The 25132-nt window shown below is 37.4% G+C and overlaps 1 non-coding gene and 1 pseudogene across 1 annotated transcript; both read right to left on the bottom strand.

Moving 5' to 3' along the window:
- Positions 1–3250: 3250 nt before the first annotated feature.
- On the bottom strand, positions 3251–3322 carry TRNAG-UCC (transfer RNA glycine (anticodon UCC)). Its single transcript has one exon. It is a non-coding gene; the product is annotated as a tRNA-Gly (tRNA).
- Positions 3323–9758: 6436 nt separating this feature from the next.
- On the bottom strand, positions 9759–10825 carry LOC102267916 (small ribosomal subunit protein uS10-like; annotated as a pseudogene).
- Positions 10826–25132: the final 14307 nt, after the last annotated feature.

The following is a 25132-nucleotide window of genomic DNA, read 5'->3' as shown; positions in this document are numbered from 1 at the left end:
CCTTGACCCTGGGAGGTGTGATCCTGAAGGGAGAGTTTATAGACAGAGAAGAAAAGAAAGCCAAAACCTGAGCACTTGATGCCAACATGAAGGGTTCAAGGAGAAACAAGCAAAGACATCTGAGAAGGACTGTCCAATAAAGTAAGAGGAAAATCTAAAGTGCAAGTGTTCTGAAATCAGATTTAATCTAAGTAAGCTAACTAGAGTGAGTGCTTAGTAATTGTTAAATGGGCAAGTTGTTTTTTATGCATTGGCTATTTGATGGCTTGGGGACAGCCTGTTCTCTCACCCAAGCATAGTATTGAATGATAATATCCATCCTTCTTTGATATATTCCTCCATCAATAAAACACAGAGTTCTGGAAGAAGATCCCTAATAAGCCCTTCACAGTCATCAATTAGGTATAAGAGGGTGATTTATACATAAATTCATAGAGGATAGACAAGAAAAGAGAGGAGATGGTGAAACATTCTGTCAAATGGTGATATTTATGGTCAGCTCTGTTAAATTTTTCTGGGTGACAAGTTGACATCATTGCTCAAAATGATGTCTGGAGATTTTAAGTAGATTTAAATTATTTCTTAGTTCCTTTCACACTTGTCTCTTAGTAATGAGAACAGAAATATACTTATCCAGGCAAAATACTGTTATAATTGTTTGTGTTTTCTTCTTCTTCTTCTTCTGGTCATATAAATTCTAGTTCTTGCTATGCCCGTGAAGAATTCAGGCAGACTGGATGAACATTTACTACCCTAATGAAAAATGGTGTTTTAAGTATAGCATTTCAATTTTGGTGCTGTGGATAGGAAAGTAATAAATCAAATATTTACATGCTGTTCATTTTTGACAAGGCCTGTTCAGGAGGGACACAAAAAACCATGTATTTTATGAGAAAAAAGCCTAGATAAAAATCCCAGTCATATAATTTATTGCAGTTTAGAATTTACTACTGCTGTTAATGGGCATCCTTTAATAGATGGTATACTGAGATAGTATTAGACAGGTGACTAGAAGAGAAGGATTTATGAAATAAGCTAAGGAGAGATAAAACTAAGGTTACATGGAGACATATAAGTCAGAGAAAATGAGGAGTAAATAGAAACAACATTACAAAATGCATCAAGGTCAAGCAACTCATACTGTGAATTGAGTGAATCAAGCCAGCTGACCTGTAACTGTCAGAGTATTCTAGAGATTATTTCAGTGATAGGTCAAAACAAACCATTCAAAATATATCTTGTATTTGTCTTATAAAATAATAAATTATATGCAAATATGTGTGTGTGGGAGTGTGGTGTGTGTGTTTTTATATACATACGTATATGATGCAATCTAATTAAAATGATTTCAACTAAGAGGCTAAGACCAAGGCAAATTGGAAGTGGTCAAACAGGACATAGCAAGAGTGAAGCAGGGCAAAGGCTAATAGAGTTTTCCCAAGAGAACGCACTCATCATAGCAAACACTCTCTTCCAACAACACAAGAGAAGACTCTACACAAGGACATCACCAGATGGCCGACACCGAAATCATATTGATTATATTCTTCGCAGCCGAAGATGGAGACGCTCTATACAGTCAGCGAAAACAAGACCAGGAGCTGACTATGGCTCAGATCATGAACTCCTTATTACCAAATTCAGACTGAACTTGAAGAAAGTGGGGAAAACCACTAGACCATTCAGGTATGACCTAAATCAAATCCCTTATGATTATACAGTGGAAGTGACAAATAGATTTAAGGGACTAGATCTGATAGACAGAGTGGCTGATAAACTATGGACAGAGGTTCTTGACATTGTACAGGAGACAGGGATTAAGATCATCCCCATGGAAAAGAAATGCAAAAAAGCAAAATGGCTGTCTGAGGAGGCCTTACAAATAGCTGTGAAAAGAAGAGAAGCGAAAAGCAAAGCAGAAAAGGAAACATATAAGCATCTGAATGCAGAGTTCCAAAGAATAGCAAGGAGAGATAAGAAAGCCTTCCTTAGAGATCAATGCAAAGAAATAGAGAAAAACAACAGAATGGGAGAGATTAGAGATCTCTTCAAGAAAATTAGATATACCAAGGGAATATTTCATGCAAAGATGGGCTCGGTAAAGGACAGAAATGGTATGGACCTAACAGAAGCAGAAGATATTAAGAAGAGGTGGCAAGAATACACAGAAGAACTGTACAAAAAAGATCTTCACGACCCAGATAATCACGATGGTGTGATGACTCACCTAGAGCCAGACATCCTGGAATGTGAAGTCAAGTGGGCCTTAGAAAGCATCACTATGAACAAAGCTAGTGCAGGTGATGGAATTCCAGTGGAGCTATTTCAAATCCTGAATGATGGTGCTGTGAAAGTGCTGCACTCAATATGCCAGCAAATTTGGAAAACTCAGCCTTGGCCACAGGACTGGAAAAGGTCAGTTTTCATTCCAATCCCAAAGAAAGGCAATGCCAAAGAATGCTCAAACTACTGCACAATTGCACTCATCTCACATGCTAGCAAATTAATGTTCAAAATTCTCCAAGCCAGGCTTAAGCAGTACGTGAACCATAAACTTCCAGATGTTGAAGCTGGTTTTAGAAAAGGCAGAGGAACCAGAGATCAAATTGCCAACATCCACTGGATCATCAAAAAAGCAAGAGAGTTCCAGGAAAACATCTATTTCTGCTTTATTGACTATGCCAAAGTCTTTGACTGTGTGGATCACGATAAACTGTGGAAAATTCTGAAAGAGATGGGAATACCAGACCACGTGACGTCCCTCTTGAGAAACCTCTATGCAGGTCAGGAAGCAACAGTTAGAACTGGACATGGAACAACAGACTGATTCCAAATAGGAAAAGGAGTACGTCGAGGCTGTATATTGTCACCCTGCTTATTTAACTTATATGCAGAGTACATCGTGAGAAACCCTGGGCTGGAAGAAGCACAAGCTGGAATCAAGTTTTCTGGGAGAAATATCAATAACTTCAGATATTCAGATGCTATCACCCTTATGGCAGAAAATAAAGAGGAACTAAAAAGCCTAATGATGAAAGTGAAAAGTAAAGTGAAATCGCTCAGTCGTGTCTGACTCTGCGATCTACCAGGCTTCTCTGTCCATGGGATTTTCCACGCAAGAGTACTGGAGTGGGTTGTCATTTCCTTTTCCAGGGGATCTTCCTGACCCAGGAATTGAACCCAAGTCTCCTGCATTGCAGGCAGATGCTTTACCCTCTAAGCCACCAGGGAAGCCCCAAGGTCGGCCCACTGCATTGGCCGGGAATCGAACCCGGGTCAACTGCTTGGAAGGCAGCTATGCTCACCACTATACCACCAATGCTGAAAGGGAAAGAGGAGAGTGAAAAAGTTGGCTTAAAGCTCAACATTCAGAAAACGAAGATCATGGCATCTGGTCCCATCACTTCATGGGAACTAGATGGGGAAACAGTGGAAACAGTACCAGACTTTATTTTGGGGGGGCTCCAAAATAACTGCAGATGATGATTGCAGCCATGAAATTAAAAGACGTTTACTCCTTGGAAGGAAAGTTATGACCAACCTAGATAGCATATTCAAAAGCAGAGACATTACTTTGCCAACAAAGGTCCGTCTAGTCAAGGCTATGGTTTTTCCAGTGGTCATATATGGATGTGAGAGTTGGACTGTGAAGAAAGCTGAGTGCTGAAGAATTGATGCTTTTGAACTGTGGTGTTAGAGAAGACTCTTGAGAGTCCTTTGGACTGCAAGGAGATCCAACCAGTCCATCCTAAAGGAGATTAGTCCTGGGTGTTCATTGGAAGAACTGATGATTGATGCTAGGAGGGATTGGGGGCAGGAGGAGAAGGGGACAACAGAGGATGAGATGGCTGGATTGCATCACTGACTTGGTGGACATGAGTTTGAGTGAACTCTGGGAGTTGATGATGGACAGGGAGGCCTGGCTTGCTGAGATTCATGGGGTCTCAAAGAGTCGGACACGACTGAGCAACTGAACGGAACGGAACTGAACTGAAGAGGCTAAGAAATTCAGAGCAACTGCAAAGAATAACAGTAAAAGGATAGTTATCATTCAAATTAGGACAAAATGTTAATATTCTTTTATATTAGCAAGTAATTATGAAGAGTTAGAGAGTTGGGTTCAAATAATTCAAAGATTTGTTTACAATAATCTTCCTAATGGTTGCCTCATCTTTCAACTTTCTGCCCCTTCTATCTAATGAATGGATTTCACATAAAATATGGCTTTAATTATGGTATCTCTCTTTGCTATTAGTGCTGTTCAGAATCATTTAATAACTCCACACAAAGAAATCATAAATACTTGAGCGTGGTATCAGAAGCTGACACCACCTTCAGATGAACCACTTTTTTTCCTCAATAAGACTCCTTGGAGCTGGTAGATAGCTCAGAGCTGCTTTCCCAGTTACAGCCTCTTGGTTTTCTTATCCCTTAATCTTCCAATGAACAGACTTGGCCTCCATTCCCCCATGTTTCATCACTGCTCTCTTATTTCTCCTCATTCCAACTCAAATCCCACCTCCTTCTAATGGCTTTCCTAGTCACTGCAACCCATATGTAAACATATTATCTCCTATAATTGGATAGAATTTTTTTCTAGGAATGTAATGTTTCACTTATATTTAACAACCAGAAGGCTAAGTACTGTTAGAACATGAGGAATGGGATAAATAATGCTGAATTTTTTTTTGATACTAAGAAAATTGACCACAGTACTTATCCCATAGCCAACAATATTACTATAGATATTTAGCCAATCATTTGATTAAAATGGGAATAAAAAACCTATAACTACCTTAAGCACATTATTTTAATGTACAGTATAAGATGTACATCCATTCACCCATTATTTTTAATGAAAAGTTCTACACAGTCTTCCACGCATAAACTATCTCATATGTGGGTCTCAACTTAAATTTCTTCAAAGTGAACTGGAACTTAAGACAGTTGCTAAGCAATGTGATATAGAATATTTCTAGATTTTTTCATTTTCTCTCACTTTTTTTGTAATTTTCTGCCTATGCATCTTTCAGCAGATTTTCTTTTTCTTTCATTTTCATCAACTCTATCCTAAGCATTCAATATCGTTTTCATACAAGCATCAACACTTCATCATTCACACTCATATATCATCTGAATGAGCATACATAAAAATATAAGTGTAATGACAATGTTAACTGGAATAAATAGATTTAGAAATAACACAAGTGATTCTTGGTAAAGATTCAACTCAAGTAGTACAAACACACAGGCTTTCCAGCCAGGACTTCAGTATGACATGGGCATCCATATGCATAATTTACAGAGTTGATTAACCAAAGGTCAGCTAAGATTTTTTTTTTTTATTATAAAACAAATGATCAACAAACATGAACTGAGCAGCTACAAAGTGAACACTGTGACTGTATGTCAGCAGTTGTCAGAAAAAGGGCATGTGGAAGGCAGAGATACAGGAATGAGTGAACGGCACTGGCATCAAAGACATTACAACTTCTCTGGGGCTTTATGAGATCTCAAAAAATAACAACAACAGACCAAACACATAGTTGCTGGTCTTAAGGCACATGAAAAATGCACACATGGTTTGAAACTGAGGACACTCTTCCAAGACTTCCTCCTAGTCTCTTCTCAGAACAAACTATTCCATTCTGTTTGTTCCATTTGGTTTCCAACAGTCATCCTTGCCAAAACTGACTCCCAGTTCCATTCCTGCTTCCTGACCTCTTTGGGTCCAACCACTAGTTCGGCAAGGGCAATAGAACTAGTCTAAGTCGCCAACTACTACAGCATTTCTGACCCTTCAAACAGGTTATACAGATCTGGGGGCAGTAATCTTCAGTATTCTCCCAGCTCCAAAGTTCCTCACAGGCTGACATGCACAATAGGTGAAATGTACAGGCATGAAACCACATAATCTGTTATCTATTCAATACAAGGATTTGAACAAACTTAGTATGACAAACTACATTTAGATGTTATGTGAATACTCATGTTTCTTAAGTTAATCTGTACATTTCTTAGGTGGCTCAGCAGTAAAGAATTTGTCTGCAATGCAGGAGATGCAGAAGAGGCTGGTTCAATCCCTGGATTGGGAAGATCCATTGGAGGAGGGCATGACAACCCACTCCAGTATTCTTGCCAGGAAAATTCCATAGACAGAGGAGCCTGGTGGGCTAAAGTCCATGGGGTCTCAAAGAGTCAGACACGACTAAAGCAACTGAGCATGCAAGGACATTTCTCAAACTTCTTCAAGTCCCTTCTCCCAGGATGGAATTGGCTGCCAGACCATAAATGACTCCCTGTAATTATGCTTTGCTTCCTTTGTGAGTGTGAGTTTCCTTTTTTTCTCATCATAAGATCTGGATGGGGAGAGAACTTCATCCCCTGAACAACTGGGACTTCTGCCTGTTCAGTTCTGCTGCCATGAACCTTCTCATCCATTTGATCCAGCCCAACTGTATCCAAAGCTCAGTGACTTTTGTGGTCATTTTGTCTAATTTCCTCAAGGTGTCAGAGACATGTGATTTGTGAATTCACTGACTTTATGTTTCTATAACGTGATGGTTAAATTTCTGGGTCAACTTGACTGGACCACAGGGTGCTCAGATGTTTAGGCAAACATTATGACTGGTTTCTAGAAGAAGCATTAAAATCAGAAACATTGAAATCAGTAGATGGAGGAAAGCAGACTGATATTCATCATATGGATATGCCACACCTAATTAGTTGAAAGCCTGGCCAACCCTTCCCTGAACATGGAGATTCCTTCCTGCCTGATAATCTTCAAAGTGGCTTTATTCTCACTTTAAGACTTGAACTGAAACATCAGCTTTTTCTGGGTAAAGTCTGCTGGCCTTCGAGATGGAACTATACCATCTGCTCTCCTAGATTTCTAGCTTGCCAAGTCAACCTGCAGGTCTTAGGACTTGACAGCCTCCATAATCATGTGATCTGATTTCTTATAATACATCTCTCTGTCTCTATCCACACACACACACACACACACACATAAACACATACACACACGTATAAATTCCTATTGCTCTGTTTCTCTGAAGAACTCTGGCTAACACAACTAAAAAGCCTTTTCTGTATTTCTCTTTTCAAAAGCAATATATTCTTCTTCTTAGTTCTTGCTCTGATTAATTCTGCTGAGCCAATAGGCTACCTGCTCCATTTCCTCTAAAATTTTTAGACCAAAGTCTAAACTAGACTGACTGCTTCACTTTGGTTTTCTTTTTATCCCTTTATGACTCTCCAAATGCCTACCCCAGTTTTATGCACTGAAATTCATGAACAGTTCTCATTCTGCACAGGTACTTAGTTTAGATTGCTGGATCAATACCCATGCTGTGCTATGCTAGGTTGCTTCAGTCATGTCTGACTCTTTGTGACCTTATGGACGGTAGCCCATGAGGCTCTTCTGTCCATGGGATTCTCCAGGCAAAAGCACTGGAGTGAGTTGCCATGCCCTCCTCCTGGGGATCTTCCCAATCTAGGGATCAAACCTGAGTCTCTTACATCTCCTGGATTGGCAAGTGGGTTCTTTACCACTAGTGCCACCTGGGAAACCCATGGTATCAACATATCCTAGCCCTTATAAGCACCCAAACTTCTACTTATTTTGACTTTAAAGGATTATATATGGCTTATTAGAAAAAGAAATCAAAAGAGATATATACTCTGAGAATATTTTCCTATCCTACAGAAACACACACACATGAAACTTTTTAAAGATTCAACATCAATTAATCAAGATGTCTAAAATGTTATACATTAATATTATGATATGTGAACCTATGAGTAAAGTCATTTTTGGAATTACTTGAAATGTTTAGAAACTTTTTTAAAACCTCAGCATTTTATGCAATCACAGATGTGTGAGAAAAGGTAGCTTTTATACTTAAAAAAAAAAAAAAGACAATCTGTAAAAAATTCCTAAAGTAGCCAATTGACCACTTTAACATGTCAGGACATTCTATATTAGAAGGCACATTGTCTGACTCCAATACTCAAAACAAATGTGAATCAAAACCTTAATATCTCACTGAAGTGATGATATGGGCCACAGCTAATTAAGGTGTAGGAGTCACAGTGAACTGGACAGTAATGAGAACCAGCACAGGCAAACCTTTGGGAAATACTGGAGTTTCTAACACAGACAGTTGCCCTCCCAAACCACAATGATGTAATTTTGTGACTCCATAGATTCTGAGAATCCAAACTATAAACACAAGAAAAACAAGCTTTAAAGCTCCCACTCCCTTTAAGACTGTAGTTCTGTATCTATCACCTACTTCTATATGGGCCCTGGTTGATTTTTGGTCTGTTGTGTGTGGTCACATCACTGAGAAGATTCACAAGTCACAACTCCTTCATGGCACCTCTAACTTTGTCTTAGAGGAGGGAGTGAAACGTCAAAATGTTCATCTCCTGGTTAGCACTGACTGAATTTGCTGTACCTTCTCTTCTCTTCATGAAGATGATGAGCCTTCCTGAGCCAGTGAGACACGGAGTACCCTGTAGGAAAAAGAAAAGATTATATCACGGGGAAATAAAACAATATTTCCAGTATTTATAACTAAAAAAAATGAATTTAATATTTCAGAATTAGATATGGAAACACAGCTTCTGAGAAACAGGAATGGTATCTCATAAATGCAGGATTTAGTTGAAATATCCAAGATCCAGTTAAGCCCTAATTTCTCATAATGGCAGAACATCTTGCAAGCTCAAATTCTGCATCATCTTCAACCTAAGAATTAGGAAATAGTCACTGAAAGTGTACTATATGCTACAGTCTATATTAAGTACTGTGCATTTACAGATATATTAAGTACAGTGTTAATCTTGGTAATGTTAAGAGCCTACAGTAGAGAAAGAGACCTGAAAAAAAATGTTTATGTACTGCAATATGCTCAAGTATAAGGTATTCAAAGTATTGTGGGAATAATGAGATTTGAAATATTTACTCAGGTGTGTCAATGATCACAACCCAGAGTCTAGAAGGATCAGTAGGAATTCCCTGAGAAACTAAAATCATGGCCAGTATTTCAGGCAGAAAGGATATTGTTTCAATTGTGCACGAGAACATTTAACACTGTCTCCTATTCAGACAAATACAAATAGTTCAGGGTGGACAGACTGACAGACATGATTTACAAAGACTGACAGACAACACAAGAAAATAGAGGTCAGAATGTGAAGGGCTTTGTATTTCCCAGTAAGGAGGCTGGCTTTTTTCTTAGATGTATCACTTGAAGAATGTTAAGCAAAGGAGTCATAATGTGAATCAGATTTATGTTTTATGCTGGCTGTAACACTAGCTGTAATATGGAGAATGGATAGAAGAGGATTTAGGTAGGAAACACCTGTGCTTGATCAAGCAACACTATGCATTTTGCATTTAGCCACACTTTACCAACAGGTCTTTAATCTTTTCCATTGGCCAGGCACCTTGTGTATCTTACCTCATTCAATTCCCATAAAAGTTGTATGAGTTAATTATAATCAACCCATTCCTAGTAAGGAAACTGAAGTGTAGAAAGTTAAATGAGATGTTAAGAAAAACGAACAATTTTGACTTTGTATTTTTTTGGTATTCATTTGTATTTTTTTTAATCTCCCACAAGAATCATATAGGAAATATTCATGTTTATTAGCTTTTTATAAGTTGAAGTTTATAATTAATCCATCTCTGTAAGACCAAAGATAAAGCTTCTTTTTTAAATAACTATCAATTTATTACAAAAGTTGATTTAGACATCAGCAATGGTGACTTCCACCTGGACTCCTGGCTCAGTACTGATGGAAGGGATCTGCTTGACAACCTCAGAAAGACCCTGCAGATCAATGAGTCACTTGTGGATCCTTATGTGGAATCAACCCCAAGTCTTAGAACCTTCACCACAAGGAGTTTCCCTTGTAGTCATTCTCAGTTTTGGTAGGCATCCGAACAGATCCTTTCACTTTGAGATTCTTTTCCCTTGTGCCTCTGATCAGGTTAGCATATACCTTCTCCAGGGACTTCACATTGGGGCTGGTGAGAGTGCTCCTAATCCAGTGAATGGTCACCCCTGGCTCTGCTGGAGTCTTGCTGGTATTTTTAAGGGCCAAGTCTGTGGGGAAGCTTCCTGACCTACTTGTTCCTGGGCAGAACAAACAGCCATCAGTCAGGAGCAGGAGCAGGCAGCATTGGGCCTCACTTCAGCAGCAACCACATTTTCCTCAAAGAGAGAAAAACCTTCTTGATTTTACTTGGAATAGTTCAAAAAGAAAACGTTTTTCTCTTGTAGAGTATCTTATCTTTAATAATTTCATAAAACTAATTAATTAGCATGTTATGTAGCATATATAGTTAACATGCATACACGTCTGCCTATATCTGTGGATATTATTTCTTTTTTTAATTATTTATTTTGTATTGGAGTATAGCTCATTAACAATGTTGTGATAGTTTCAGGTAGACAGCACAGGGACCCAGTCATACATATATATGTATCCATTCTCCCCCAAACTTCTCTCCCATTCAAGCTACCACATATAACATTAAGCAGAGTAGGACCTTTGGTTATCCATTTTAAATATAGCTGTGTGTACATGAGGATCCCAAACTCCTGAACTATCCCTTCTCCCCATCCTTCCTCCCTGGCAACCATAAGTTTGTTATTTAAGTCTGTGAGACATATATGTATATATAATTTGATAATATAACATTATATGTATACATAATTCATATACCTACATGTATGTACATATCTGTGAATATTATTTCTACAATGATTACCTCCACCACCACCAGTAAGTACCAGACTAACCTTGTCATGTTCCACAGACAAATAAAAATAATAAGGATGGAAAAGACTTTAAGAGGGACATTCAGCATCAGCTATTTTAATATGAGCATTATAAACCCTTTGACCTTTTGCCATGATTATTGTTCAAAGTAAGCATATTTTTTTAAACTTTGCATTATTAGAAACAAATTTTTATTTAAATGTTGTGAATCACATTCTGCATCCCTACTTTGTGAAGCTGTTCTTGTCTTACTAAAATATCTGAATTAAAATGTTCTTATTCTTACCATTTTTAAACTCTTAATGCAAAACAAAATTATAATACTGCCTTAAAAACTGATTTCTTTTAAAAATTAACATGAAATTGCTAAGCAGTGCCTGAATTAACACAAATCAGAGTGCATTACATGGCATTAGCAGCTAATTTATTGAAATCATTACGTCTGCTGTTAGAGAGCACCATATGCCAACTCCAGAAATAACAAGCATTCAGAATCAGGGTCATTGCCTTTATATTTGCATATGTGGTACATTAATTGATCTCATGTGCATATTAAAATTAAAACTGCATTTTTCTCCAATATTCCCTAAGAAGTTTGGTTAGCATTATGTTATTAAGGCAAATGTTTACTTCTAGATTATTTCTTTTGCCTATGTAAATTAACTTACACAAATCATTATTAGTTACGTTTCCTTATTTTCCATGAGCTTCCCAGGTGGCTCTGTGGTAAAGAATCCACCTGCCAATGCAAGAGACTTGGTTTATTCTGTGCTATATTCTGTGATATTGAACTAAATGGATGAGATATGCAATTGTTAAAATGCAGGGCTTTCTGATCTTATACATTTCATTGACAGGAAAGGGGCGGGTATCTCATGATATGACATATCACCCTCTGAATCAAATTTCAGGGTAACCTATAGAAAGCCAATCTATAGTTCCCCCATTCCTAAAATGAATTAAAAATTTCTAACTTGAAACATTACACTAGTAAGGCTACTTCAGAATGTATGTGTGTGGTTATGTATCTCTGTGTCTAACTCTTCTGGGGCTGCTTCATATGAAAATTACATGAGAAATTAGGGAATATCCTAATCAAATAGTTAAAAAGGAAAGAGGTCCACTAACTTGAAGAGAGGTGGCACTAGTGGTAAAAAATCCTCCTGACAATGCAAGGGATGTAAGAGATATGTGTTCAATCCCTGGGTCAGGAAGATCCCCTGCAGGAGGAAATGGCATCCCACTCCAGTATTCTTGCTAGGAAAATTCTATGGACAGAGGAGCCTGGAGGTCCCCAGTCCATGGGGTCAAAGAGTTGGACACAACTGAGCATCTGAGCACAACATGAAGGAATATTTCCCCTAATCATAGGAAATGAAACGTTGAAATAAACCTACATAATGGGGGAAAATCTTCAGGAATTCAAGTTATTTTCTTTTTTTTTAAGCCTAAGAGAATAGGTAAAACTTTTACTGAGCTTGAACTCAGAGATGAAAATAATTATCAGACATTATCTTATAAAGAAAACAAACAATCTTTAGATTACACACACAGTAGTAGGTTGATTGACAGAGAGATAGACAAGTAGATTTTTTTTTAAATGAAGAAGCAATCTTAATTGTAGAGAGGCAGTTATAGATATTGGAAAGCATACAATCTTCCTGTGTGTCAGGAAAACTGAATTCAAAGAGTTATTCATTTTCCAAAAGCATCAGCTTCATATGAAAGTATACAGTTGAAAACAGTCTCTAACATTCAAATGTTAATGAAATTAACATTTCTCTTCAGCTTTTAAATTCTGTAAATAAAGCCCACTATATCCAAAATGACAGTACTCTTGCCTGGAAAATCCCATGGACAGAGGACCCTGGTGGGGCCGCTATCAGTGCCCCTAGCCATATTTATTTGTTCATGGTAGGCGTGTATGTCAAGATAGATCAAATTCTTCCCAACAGGCAGGAGCTCTCTCCTAGGCCACAATATAAGATAGATTTAACTCTAAGAATTTAAGGCCACTAAATATGAGAGATAACTCACTTTCTATAACAGATAAGACTCTATCTAAGCAGAGAATTGGACATATGAGAATCACTCAGAGAGAGTAAATGTCTTAGAAGCACTGGGTCACTTAGAATCCCCAGAAGCCCACTAGGGCCTGTATCTGTATCTCTTCTTTGGATTAACTAAACTATGTCGATACCCCTTTATCACACTTCCTTTTTTGCTTAAATTGGTTTATATTGTATTTTTGGCACTTGCATCTAAAAAAAAGTTATATCATTAAAAAATTTTAAATGTCCCCTTTTTTTAATAAAATGCTTATCAGCCATTTCATTTTTAATCCTATCCTTTCATATCCTATAGCATTTTCCCCCAGTTGTAATGTTTAACACTTTTGCTGAATTTAATAAAGTATCAGAAGTTTTAGTATTTGGTATGCATTGCATAGTTATTTTCAGCTATATGCACTGAAATCACATTTTCTCTTGTCAATCGCTTTTTAACTTGTTTTTGAAAATAAATATTATAAAAACCTTTTTGGTTTTCAAGTCTATAAAAGAATTTTTTCCTTGAATTCTTTCCTGTTCATTTAGTTTATCTTCGGAGATCTGTGTAAATACTGTAGAAAGAGGCTTTAATTTTTTTATAATAAATAACATATACATATATGGGAATATTTCTTTGGTATTGACTTTAAATAAGTGAATCACTTTTCTTTATGAAATAACATTTAGAAAGTCTCTCACGATACCTTGTTTCAGTTATTAGAGTCAGAAATTTTATTAAATTCTCCTGTATCTCAAAAATCCATGGAGTGTTCAGTGAAGAAATATGAAAGTGCATAAATCCATAAACCTTCTGAGACTAGCAGCAGAGAAACATCAGCAGTCAAAAGATTAGAATGAATTTTGGGAAGACAGAAGACTGATGGGAGCATCTTGATGGATATATTAGAATAAAAGGAGTTATTGCTCAATATATTCAACAGGAAAAGTTGCAGTGGAGCTAGGAGCAATTTTGCAGAGTGCTTCTCCTGAAAGTTAGGCGCAAAAGAAGAGAGGGTGTGGAAGAAAGGGCAGCAGTCACAATGACTGATGGAGAATCAATCTGAAAGACGTGCATGTTCAGGCCACCCCCATTCCTGTGCATTAGAAAGTGCTGTTTGCCTCAGTGTCAGATATAGATTGAGAGATACACTGAGGAAGATCCATGGCTCCCATACTGAGGGTTTGTTCACATTAGTCAGACTGGCCTTGTTTTGGTATTTGAATGTGTCTGGATTCTTAACAGAGTGCATGCTTCACCCTGGACATATCATAATAAATTCTCAAAAAGCACATATATACACACACTGGAAACATCTCTTTTATTTAAGGAATAGGCTTATCTTATAACATCAGAAGAAACTTCTGCTAGCCACATACTTAAATGAACTGACCCTTTATTTTGTGCTCATCAGTGACCAATTAAGGAAAAATGGATATTTTAGAAATTTAGTACCTCAAAAGGAATGGGTAAAAATAAACAAATGAGACAAATAATACTGAAAAAAAGAGCAATATAATTCAGGTTAGTGACCAGAACATAAACAAACAATAAACTACTTTTAATTAACCTGTTCAGAATGTACATAAGATATTGTTTCAATGAAATATAAATGGCCTGTTATGAATTGGGGTTAATAATTTATGAATATAAAATTTTAAATATGATTACTAAAAACTGAATCCAGTGAAATATGCAGAATGGAAGATAAATTATTTCAGAACATAGAAATAAAAGGACAAACAGATGAAAATTGGTAGAGAAAATATTGGCAATTCATATTTCCATATTCTTCCACAGGAATAATTGTGAAGTATTCAAATACCAGAAAAAATAGCAGGGGGTGGAGAAGAGAGGAAGAAATTATTTAAAAAAAAAAAAAAACAGAAAGGAAAATTTCAGAGCTAAAGATACAGACATATGCCCTTGATTAATTTTCCAGAGAAAAAGCAAATCCTCTACCAGGAAATGAGAATAATTACAAACCAGATTTCTCACAGCTTCACTGGAAACTAAATGACAATATATTTCATCTATAGAAATTGAACAAATAAAATGCAGAAAGTTTGCCTTCCATGTATCCATTCTGAAGGAGTAAAAAAAAAAAAAAATCAACTAAGGAAGTGTCAAAAGAGAGCTACAGAAAGGAGTAGACAAGAAATACCCAGAATGGCAACCATCTAGCAGGCTTAAGGAAAGGTCACCATTTGTTAATATTAGAGCATTCAAGAAACAATTAGAGATTGATTTTACTGATTTGAAGACAGCATATAACTCCTGGGACCAAAAAAACAGCAACAATAGAAAAACAACAACAACAAAAAGAAAAACAGAGAAAGGTAAGTAAAAAATCCAAGAGAAAATATACAGTTCTAAGTAAGATAGTATAAAGCAAACTAAAAGTAGAGAAGGAAAGGAGGTAGGAAGAAAGTCAAGAGATTCTGAGATTGATGAATCAAGAAATAGAGTTTCAAGTACATTATCTAAAATTATATAAATACTCATTAAAACTAATACTTACTATAAAACATGGAAAAGTGGGAGGGGGAGAGGAAGAAGTTTAATTGAAGTCAGTCTCCAATAAATGGAGTCAGATAACACTTACCAGTTCAGTTCAGTTCAATTCAGTCACTCAGTCATATCCAACTCTCTGTGACCCCGTGGACTGCAGCACACCAGGCTTCCCTGTCCATCACCAACTCCTGAAGCTTACTCAGATTCATGTCCATCAAGTCAGTGATGTCATCCAACAATCTCATTCTCTGTAATCCCCTCCTCCTCCCACCTTCAATCTTTCCCAACCTGAAGGTCTTTTCCAATGAGTCAGTTTTTCCCATCAGGTGGTCAAAATTTGGAGTTTCAGCTTCAGCATCAGTCCTTCAAATGAACACTCAGGACTGATTTTCTTTAGGATGGACTGGTTTGATCTCCTTGCAATCCAAGGGACTCTCATCAGTCTTCTCCAACACCACAGTTTAAAAACACCAATTCTTTGAAACTCAGCCTTCTTTATAGTCCAACTCTCACATCCATACATAGCTACTGGAAAAAATATAGCTTTGACTAGATGGATTTTGTCAGCAAAGTAATGTCTCTGCTTTTCAATATGCTGTATAGGTTGGTCATAGCTTTTTTTAAAAGGAGCAAGCATCTTTTAGTTTCATGATTACAGTCACCATCTGCAGTAATTTTGGAGCCTCCCAAAATAAAGTCTTTCTCTGTTTTTATTGTTTATCTATGTCTACCATGATGTGATGGGACCAGATACCATGATCTTAGTTTTCTGAATGTTGAGCTTTAAGCCAACTTTTTCACTCTCCTCTTTCACTTTCATCAAGAGGCTCTTGAGTCCTTCACTTTTTGCCATAAAGGTGGTGTCATCTGCATATCTGAGGTTATTGGTATTTCTCCTGGCAATCTTGATTCCAGCTTGTGCTTCATCCAGCCCAGCATGTTGCATGATGTACACTGCATGTAAGTTAAATAAGCAAGGTGACAATATACAGCCCTGAAGTACTCCTTTCCCAGTTTTGAACCAATCCATTGTTCCATTTCCATTTCTAACTGTTGCTTCCTGACCTGCATACAGATGTCTCAGGAGACAGAGATCAAGACCAACCTAGACAGCATATTAAAAAGTAGAGACATTACTTTGTCAACAAAGGCCCATCTAATCAAGGCTATGGTTTTTTCATGTTTATATCTTTCCTTTTCTCCTTTGCTTTTCTCTTCTCTTTTTTTCATAGCTATTTGTAAGGCCTCCCCAGACAGCCATTTTGCCCTTTTGCATTTCTTTTCCATGGGGATGGTCTTTTTTCAGTGGTCATGTATGGATGTGAGAGTTGGACTATAAAGAAAGCTGGTCATAACTTTTCTGCCAAGGAGTAAGCATCTTTTAACTTCATGTCTGCAGTCACCACCTACAGTGATTTTGGGGCCCAAAAAATAAAGTCAGCCACTGTTTCCATTGTTTCCCAGTCTATTTGCCATGAAGTGATGGGACTGGATGCCATGATCTTAGTTTTCTGAACGTTTAGCTTTAAGCCAACTTTTTCATTCTCCTCTTTCACTTTCATCAAGAGGCCCTTTAGTTCTTCTTCACTTTCTGCCATAAGGGTGGTGTCATCTGCATATCTGAGGTTATTGATATATCTCCCAGCAATCTTGATTCCAGCTTGTGCTTTATCCAGCCCAGCATTTCTCATGATGTACTCTGCATATAAGTTGGTGTAAAGTAAAAATTAAATTAAAAACTTCCTAAGCATTAAAGCTACTCCCACAAATTAGAGTGTCTGAATAAGAACCTTAGAAATGAAACTGAGTGCCATCTAATTTTGAGTAAAATCTGTTACACATTGGTTAAGTTTGATTCCTGACCCTATTGATACTGGTTGTGAACTAATCTCACTGAACTTCCACTCCATCTGTAAAATGAAGTTGAGCACATGGTGGCTCAGGCAGTAAAGTATCCGTCTGCAATGCAGGAGACCCAGGTTCGATCCCTGGGTCGGAAAGATCCCCTGGAGAAGAGAAAGGTGACCCACTCCAGTATTCTTGCCTGGAGAATTCCATGGATAGAAGAGACTGACAGGCTACAGTCCATGGGGTTGCAAAGAGTCAGACACAGCTGAGCGACAAGCACATAAGCACATACAGATAGAACCTCTCTCATGGCTATATTATGAGGAAGGAACAGATGACACACGAGAAGTCCTTGAAACTGACTCGGTTGATGTTTACTATAATTATTATCCACTCATTACAGAAACTTATACAAAGAGGATTCACCAAGTATTACTGGATTCTACAGCATTCTCTGCTCAATTAGGAGCATGATCCCGTGTGATCGTCCTAATTTCTACTCTCTCCACATGGTTGAAAAAGCATGCAACTCAGATTGGGACTTGAACTCTCAGATTTTTAACTGAGATCACACCTGGTCTCAAGACTTAATGATGCTCAGATTCTGGATGTCTCATCGAAGAAAATTCAGTGAGAGACAAAGTAAAAGTTAAGAAGTGGATTTATTTAGAGAGAAATACATTCTACAGACAATGTGGACCATCTCAGAAGGCAAGAGCAGTACTGAGGTATGGAGTTGTCAGGTTTAATGAGAGTGGTAATTCCATAAGTTATTGAGTGGGAGGAGTATTCTAGCTATTTTGGTGAAGGGATGGGGATTTCCAGGAATTGGGCCACTGCCCACATTTTAACTGTTATTGTTATGGAGTCCAAGCTTGCTCTGCTCACCACACAACAACAGGCTGATAAATCCCAAAGATAATTTGAAAAGCCAACTGACCAAGAAGATAGCAGACTAATGTCTCAAAATAACTATTTTATGGGGTCTAGATGCCAGGTTCTTTTATAGATCAAAGATAGGAGCAGAGGTGAGGAAACAAAGTAAAAGATCACTAATCTTGCAAATATCTCCTAGAAAGGCAAGCCTCAGGTAAATGTGTTAATTTCTTCCTTCCTACTATCCATGGGTGTACAGGGTCCTGAACAAAGACAGTTAAGTTTATTAGGCAGAGGGGGAGGATTCTCTGAGGCAGGCCATTATGTATGATTAAAATAGCAAAAGCAATGAAAAACAAATCAAAGAAATAGTTCCAACATGGAATCAAAATTGGCTTTTCCCTGGAACATTACAGCCAGCCTTGGAATTGTGTGTGTCGTATAGCTTGCTGATGTCTTACAGTGAGCATAAACTGAGGCTCCAAGTGTAGTGAATATCAATTCATCTGCCATCTTGGACCTACCTGGCTCTGATCAGTTTATGCCATGTCCTCAGGCCATGTCATTTTTTTTAAAGATTGTGCCCTGCCCCCTTCTCTCCTATTTCAATTGGACATACAAGGAGGATTCTGGAATACTACTTCATCATTGTCATAAATATATCATCTTTATTTCCCACTATTTTCTATCTAGAGGTCTCAAATGATTTTCATGAATTTTTTCTTTTATCAATTTTTCCTTAAAAGTCATTAATGGAAGGATTGTGGAACAAATAGGGCTAGCCTACAAGAATTTGAAATGTGGTGAGGCTGAGTTCAAGATTTATCCAGGCAGGGAATAATAAAGTCTGTGCTAACCGTACCCACCTCCCCACTCCTCCCCCTCACAGCACTTTCTCTCCCAGCTAGGATGATTTTCCTGGCTTGCCTACAACTTTTATCTTAACTTTCTCTGATACTTTCATATCCAGAATTTTGACTGCATTATCAGTGGAGAGAAGTGAGAAACACAAGTTTTTCAAGTTGCCTGTTTTATTTTATTTCAGTTTTAGACTTTCTCTTCCTTTAGACTTTCTCTATCAATTCTCATGTACCTATAACTACACACACACATATGCATATATACATATACACTTCAAAAACGCACATGAACATACAAGTATATACACACATGGACTCATAGCCAGAAATTCTAGGCCAAACTTATATAAACCTCCTGTGTTAATTTCCTACTGCTACAGTAAAAATGTATCACAAATAGGGATTCCTTGGTGGTCTAGTGGTTAGGATTTGGTGCTCTCATTGTGGAGGCCTAGGTTCAATCTCTAGTCAAAGAAATGAGATCCTATGAACTGTGTGGTGCAGCCAGGTGGCACAGCTGGTAAAGAATCTGCTTGCCAATGCAGAAGATGCAAGAAACACAGGTTCCATCCCTGGGTAAGGAAGATCCCCTGAGAAGTGAGATGTGAAACCCAAGTTCTGTTTGTGGAGTCAAAAATTGAACTTCACAAACACTAACACAGGCAGAGTTTATTTTAAAGGATAGAGATACAAAGCTTTCAGCATAGACACTGAGAAGGGGTCAAGAGCCCTAAATGGCAGGAATAGCAGTCCTTTATATCTTTATTAGAACTATTTGGTTTTGGTTGGCTTGGGCCAGATGCACGTAAATTCTGAGCAATCAGTTTAAAAGTTATATAGTCTAGATTGTCATTTTTATGGCTATTTTGGGTCCACCAGTTTCTTAGTTTCCCAAGACATTATGTTGCCATCCCTCGACCCTGTCTCAAGACCCCAGACCATTATTTAGGGACCAAATGTATGTTTAAGAGTTAATGGTCCACTTAGAATTTTTCTTCTTGATAAACTGGACACCAGTTAATTATTGTCTTGTTCTGAGTCTGAATGTTTTATGATCCTCCAGACCAGGGAGGCATTCCTTTGAATACCTAGAAACTGGAACAACAAATACAGTTTTAGATTAATAAAGCAAAAATGTTTATGTGATGGAATAAGTTGAAATTAAAATTGAAATTAGAAAAAAAGAACTGAGGCCCTAATGCTACACTGACTACTTAACAATTTCTACCTAAGAAGGAAATGACAACCCACTCGAGTATTCTTGCCTGGAGAATCCCTCAGACAGAGGAGCCTGGCAGGGTACAGTCTATAGTGTCGTAAAGAGTCGGACTTGACTGAGCATACATGCATATCTTAAACCACCATAAGTTTTCTCTTACTGCTCTAGAGACAAGTGAAAGTCGCTCAGTCATGTCCGACTCTTTGTGACTCCATGGACTATACATTCCATGGAGTTTTCTAGGCCAGAACACTGGAGTGGGTAGCCTTTCCCTTACCTTCTCCAGGGGATCTTCCCAACCCAGGGATCAAACCCAGGTCTCCCGCATCGCAGGCATATTCTTTACCAGCTGAACCACAAGGGAAGCCCGTTCTAGAGACAAGAAGTCTAAAAACAGTTTCATTGGGCTGAAATCAATATATCGCCAGAGCTGCACTTTCTCAGGAGACTTCAGGTGAGAATCCATTTATTGCCTTTTCCAGCTTCTGGCTTTCAGCTTCTGCTGGCATCCTTCGTTTATGGCCACCTCACTCCAGTCTCAGCCTCCATGGTCACATTGCCTTCTCCTCTTCTGTCTGAAATCTCCCTCTACTTCCATCTGATAAAAACACTTCTGAGTGCACATAAGGTCTACCTGGATACTGCAGGATAACCTCCCCATTTCATGATCCTAATCTTAGCCAGACTTGCAAGTTTAACATAACATAATATTTACTGATTCCAGAGATTTCACATTTCCTTCCTTTTAGATCTTCTTGGTAGTAATAGCATTACTTTCTTTCCTGTCACATAAACTGGAAACTTCACTATAATCTTAAATTCCTCTTTCTCCTGTGTCACTGGCAACCCTCCATATAACAAGCCTTCTTCCTTACCAATGGCGTACCATTCTGTCCATGGTACACAGGTTGAATAGTGCACTGCCACTATGGTAGAGATTTGAATTATTCTCCTCCGTATTATTTCAATAACCCAATTAATCTTCCTGCCTCCAAGCTCTTCCTTTTTTGTCCATCTTCCACATGGTTTCCAAAATTTTTGAAAAGAATACATAATTTTGTGTTTGCCCAATTTAAAAAAAAAAACTGTCAGTAGTTCTTCACCACTGGGAGAATATATCTAGATACATTAATTACCTTGACCTAGAGACTAGCAACTAGTTGCCATCCATTAACTGTTTGTCAAATGTGTGCTTTGTACTGTTGAACATGCCAGTTTTCTGCCATCCAGAAAGCCCTTTGCCTCTGTGCATTGAAATATTCTTCTTAACCTTTAGCATCCCTATTGTGTATCCCCAATATTTTCTGTGACTATTTTTCTGAATCACTTAGGTAATATATTCCTCAAATATTCTTTTTCTCTTGGTTTCTAACTTTTAACAGTGCATTAACAATACTACTAATGTCAAAGAATTGCAACTATTTGTGCATATTCTTTCTACACTATTAGATTACAGTATTTTACTAAACTTTGTTTTCCTATTGCCTAGCAGAATGTCACTGCAGAATGGGAACTCAATAGACATGTGAATCAATGACGACCTGCTGGGGTGGCTATATATCATAAGATGTATGCCCAAATATCCAACTCAGCACACTTTGAACTTCAAGGCAGATAAATAAACATAGTTGTCACTAACAAAAAGACTAGGTTATGTCATGCTAAGTAACATAAAGATTATGCAGATCAAATAATAAATTACCCTGAAATATAAGTGACTTCATTAAAAAAAAAAAAAAAAAGCTTATGTCTTGTTAGTACAAAGTTTGCTCAGGTTCAATAACTTTCCAGAGCCATTTTATAGTATCTTTGGAGAAATAGTTGATTTTCTTCCTTTTTTTTTTTAAGTCTTTAATTTGTTACAATATTGCTTATTTTTTATGTTTTGATCTTTTGGCCCAAAGGCATATAGACTCTTGGGCTTCCCTGATAGCTCAGTTGGTAAAGAATCTGCCTGCAATGCAGGAGACCCTGGTTCAATTCCTGGGTCAGGAAGATCCCTGGAGAAGGGATAGGCTACCGACTCCAGTATTCTTGGACTTCCCTTGTGGCTCAACTGGTAAAGAATCTGCCTGCAATAAAGGAGACCTTGGTTGCATCCCTGGATTGGGAAGATCCCCTGGAGAAAGAAAAGGCTACCCACTCCGGTATTCTGGCCTAGAGAATTCCATGGACTGTATAGGCCATGGGGTCGCAAAGAGTCAGACACGACTGAGTAACTTTCATTTTTTCACTTTCATATAGGCTCTTAGCTCCTTCACCAGGGATGGAGCCCACACCCTCTGTATTGGAAGGCAAAGTAAACCACTGGACTGCCAGGGAAGTCCCTGGTTTTCATATTGTGATTTCTTCATCACAACGTGTGGCTTTCAGCATAACGGGGGTGGGGGGGGGGGGGGGAGAGAGAAGAGTCTGCAAAAGATTTTACACAGCCTTAGTCCCGATGTGCCACTGATGCCTGCTTTCCACTAATGTCAGTTGGCCACAGTGACTCACATAGCACACCTAACTATAAGTAGGTTGGGAAGAATGGTCTTCCCTGTGTCCAGACAGAAGAGGTCAACTGATAAGACCATGAAGTCTACTATCTATTCTCTTTAACTAGCTTCTGAGGAGTTCTAAATCAATACTCAGACTTCACCCTATACCTATTTCCTTCTCTTTCTTTTCCTCTTCAGAATAATTAGCCCACCATACACAGGGATTACAAATCAGTAACAGGTAGATCCATTACCAAAACAAATAGTGGAAAACAGTTATGGTTGGTAGCTCTTAATATAATCATTTTTCTTTTTACTCTAGTAAAGCATTCTGCAGTTTTGATGTATACTCAGTTATACATGTTTTAAACAAATGCTTACTCATGCAAACTGTCCTTTTATTAAGAGAGTTTTGTTTCCTTATTTCTTGAAAATTATTCCTCTTGACCGTAACTTTTTTCCTTCTATCTAATGAACATAAATTGGATTTTTTTTTTTTTGCTTGATGCTAAATGATTTAATTAATCATCAAAACTCTCTAGAAGAATGTATTCAGCAAATCTCTTTGGGAATACAACTGAGAGAATCAACAACATTTTAATGGTGAATTTAATAAGATATGGAATTTCTGAGGCCTATGGATGTGACTCAGAGCAGCTTTATATCAGCAATGTAGAATTTCAACTGTCAGAACCCTTGCTAAAGGATGTTGACATATTTTCCACAACCCTTAAGAAATCTTTGAAAAATAGAACATTTTCTTTAAAATATTTAAGGGCACAGGATACAGAAAATATTTACTCTGTCCTTAACTAGAGTTTAATTCTTGTATTAGATAAATATCTTAGAAATGAACAATACATATTAAATTAGATATATTTGATGTCAACAAAAAAATTTCTTCATGGATATGTTACAAGAGCAGAAAATTTAACTTGGTCTAAATGAATAAGCTACAAACTTTTATAATGGCAAACACAAAATAAACAATGAGAAAGTATAAATAGATATAAAACAGCAACTAAACAAAATCCATGACCATAAACATTATTGTTTTTAAAAAGCAGTTTTCTATTTCACTAGAAAGTTTATTTCATTCATTCACACATATTTATTCAATAAAAATTTATTAAATGTTTAATCTATTTGAATTTCTTAAAATGTGTGATCTAAAAGTGAATGAGAAAAGTTCTTGCTCTTAAGAGACTTACAGATTCCAATATAGGAGAGAATACATTTTGAACATTTGCCTGTATCTCTCTTCTGGGACATAAGATACAGATGCATGAAAAAATACCTGAATATGTGTACAGCTTAGAGACAATTTTAAAACAGGATACTTGAAATGAATATACCAAATAAGTCTTATAATTAAACCACATCTGAGAGACAAGAGGTGTTGATTAAATTTCACATTAAGGTGTAAATATTCTAGTCACAGATTGTCAGATATGCAGAGAGGACCTGAGAGAAAATACTCAAAATAGAGTCAGTGGGCATGACGAGTAGAAGCAAAGGGAAGTAACACAAGGGAAAGTAACAGACAGAAGTTATATGTGATGGCAAGTACCCCCTGCTTTACTCTTTGTTCTTGGGCAAGGACTAATGCAAATACTGAATAAAAGATAAATCATAATATTGCATTATAAATATAATATTGACAAATCTTATCACAAAACAAACAGCAAGTTAGCAGAGATACCTAAAAGGATACCTAACATATGAACTAGTCAAAATACAAAGTTGAGCAATAAATCAAAATCTTCAGACTCTGTCTACAATCATGGAAGCACAGAGAAAAGACAGTAAATACTGGAGATCCTCATTATTTCACGAATAACTAACAGATCGTAGAGAAAAATTTTTGATAGTTACTGACCTGTGATAGTTTTCCACTTTTCATTTTTTATTCCTTTCCTATTCTTTCTATTTCTCTTCCTTCATTAATCCATGTATTAGTGAAAGTTGCTCAATTGTGTCCAACTCTGCAATGCCATGGCCTATGCAGTCCATTGGATTCTCTAGGCCAGAATACTGGAGAGAGTAGCCTTTCCCTTCTCCAGAGGATCTTCTCAACCCAGACATTGAACTCAGGTCTCCAGGATTGCAGGTGAATTCTTTACCAACTGAGCTATCAGGGAAGCCCATAATCCATGTATTAATCCATTATTTATTGAGTGCCTACTAGGCATCAGGCACTCTTTTGGGCACAGACAATAAAAATATCAATGCCTAGTGTTGACAAGATTCTTCCCCTTGTGACCTGTGAATTTCATTCTAAGAAGGAGATAGACAATAAACTGTTGCACAAACAATATACCTTGGCAGGTGGTAAGCACAATGAATGAAAACAAAGCAGAAAAAAGAGGGGAGAGTGAGTGTAAGCTCTTTTATAGGAACATGCATTGAATGCCTCTCAGGTTAGGTGACATTTGCACAGATAACTAAGGGCTTCCCAGGTGGTATAGTGGTAAAGAATCCAACCTGCCAAT

Source organism: Bos mutus, chromosome 6 (assembly GCF_027580195.1).
Source record: "Bos mutus isolate GX-2022 chromosome 6, NWIPB_WYAK_1.1, whole genome shotgun sequence".
Classification (NCBI taxonomy): domain Eukaryota; kingdom Metazoa; phylum Chordata; class Mammalia; order Artiodactyla; family Bovidae; genus Bos; species Bos mutus.
Note: the sequence above shows the minus strand (reverse complement) of the source record. Positions and strands in the feature narration are given on the sequence as shown.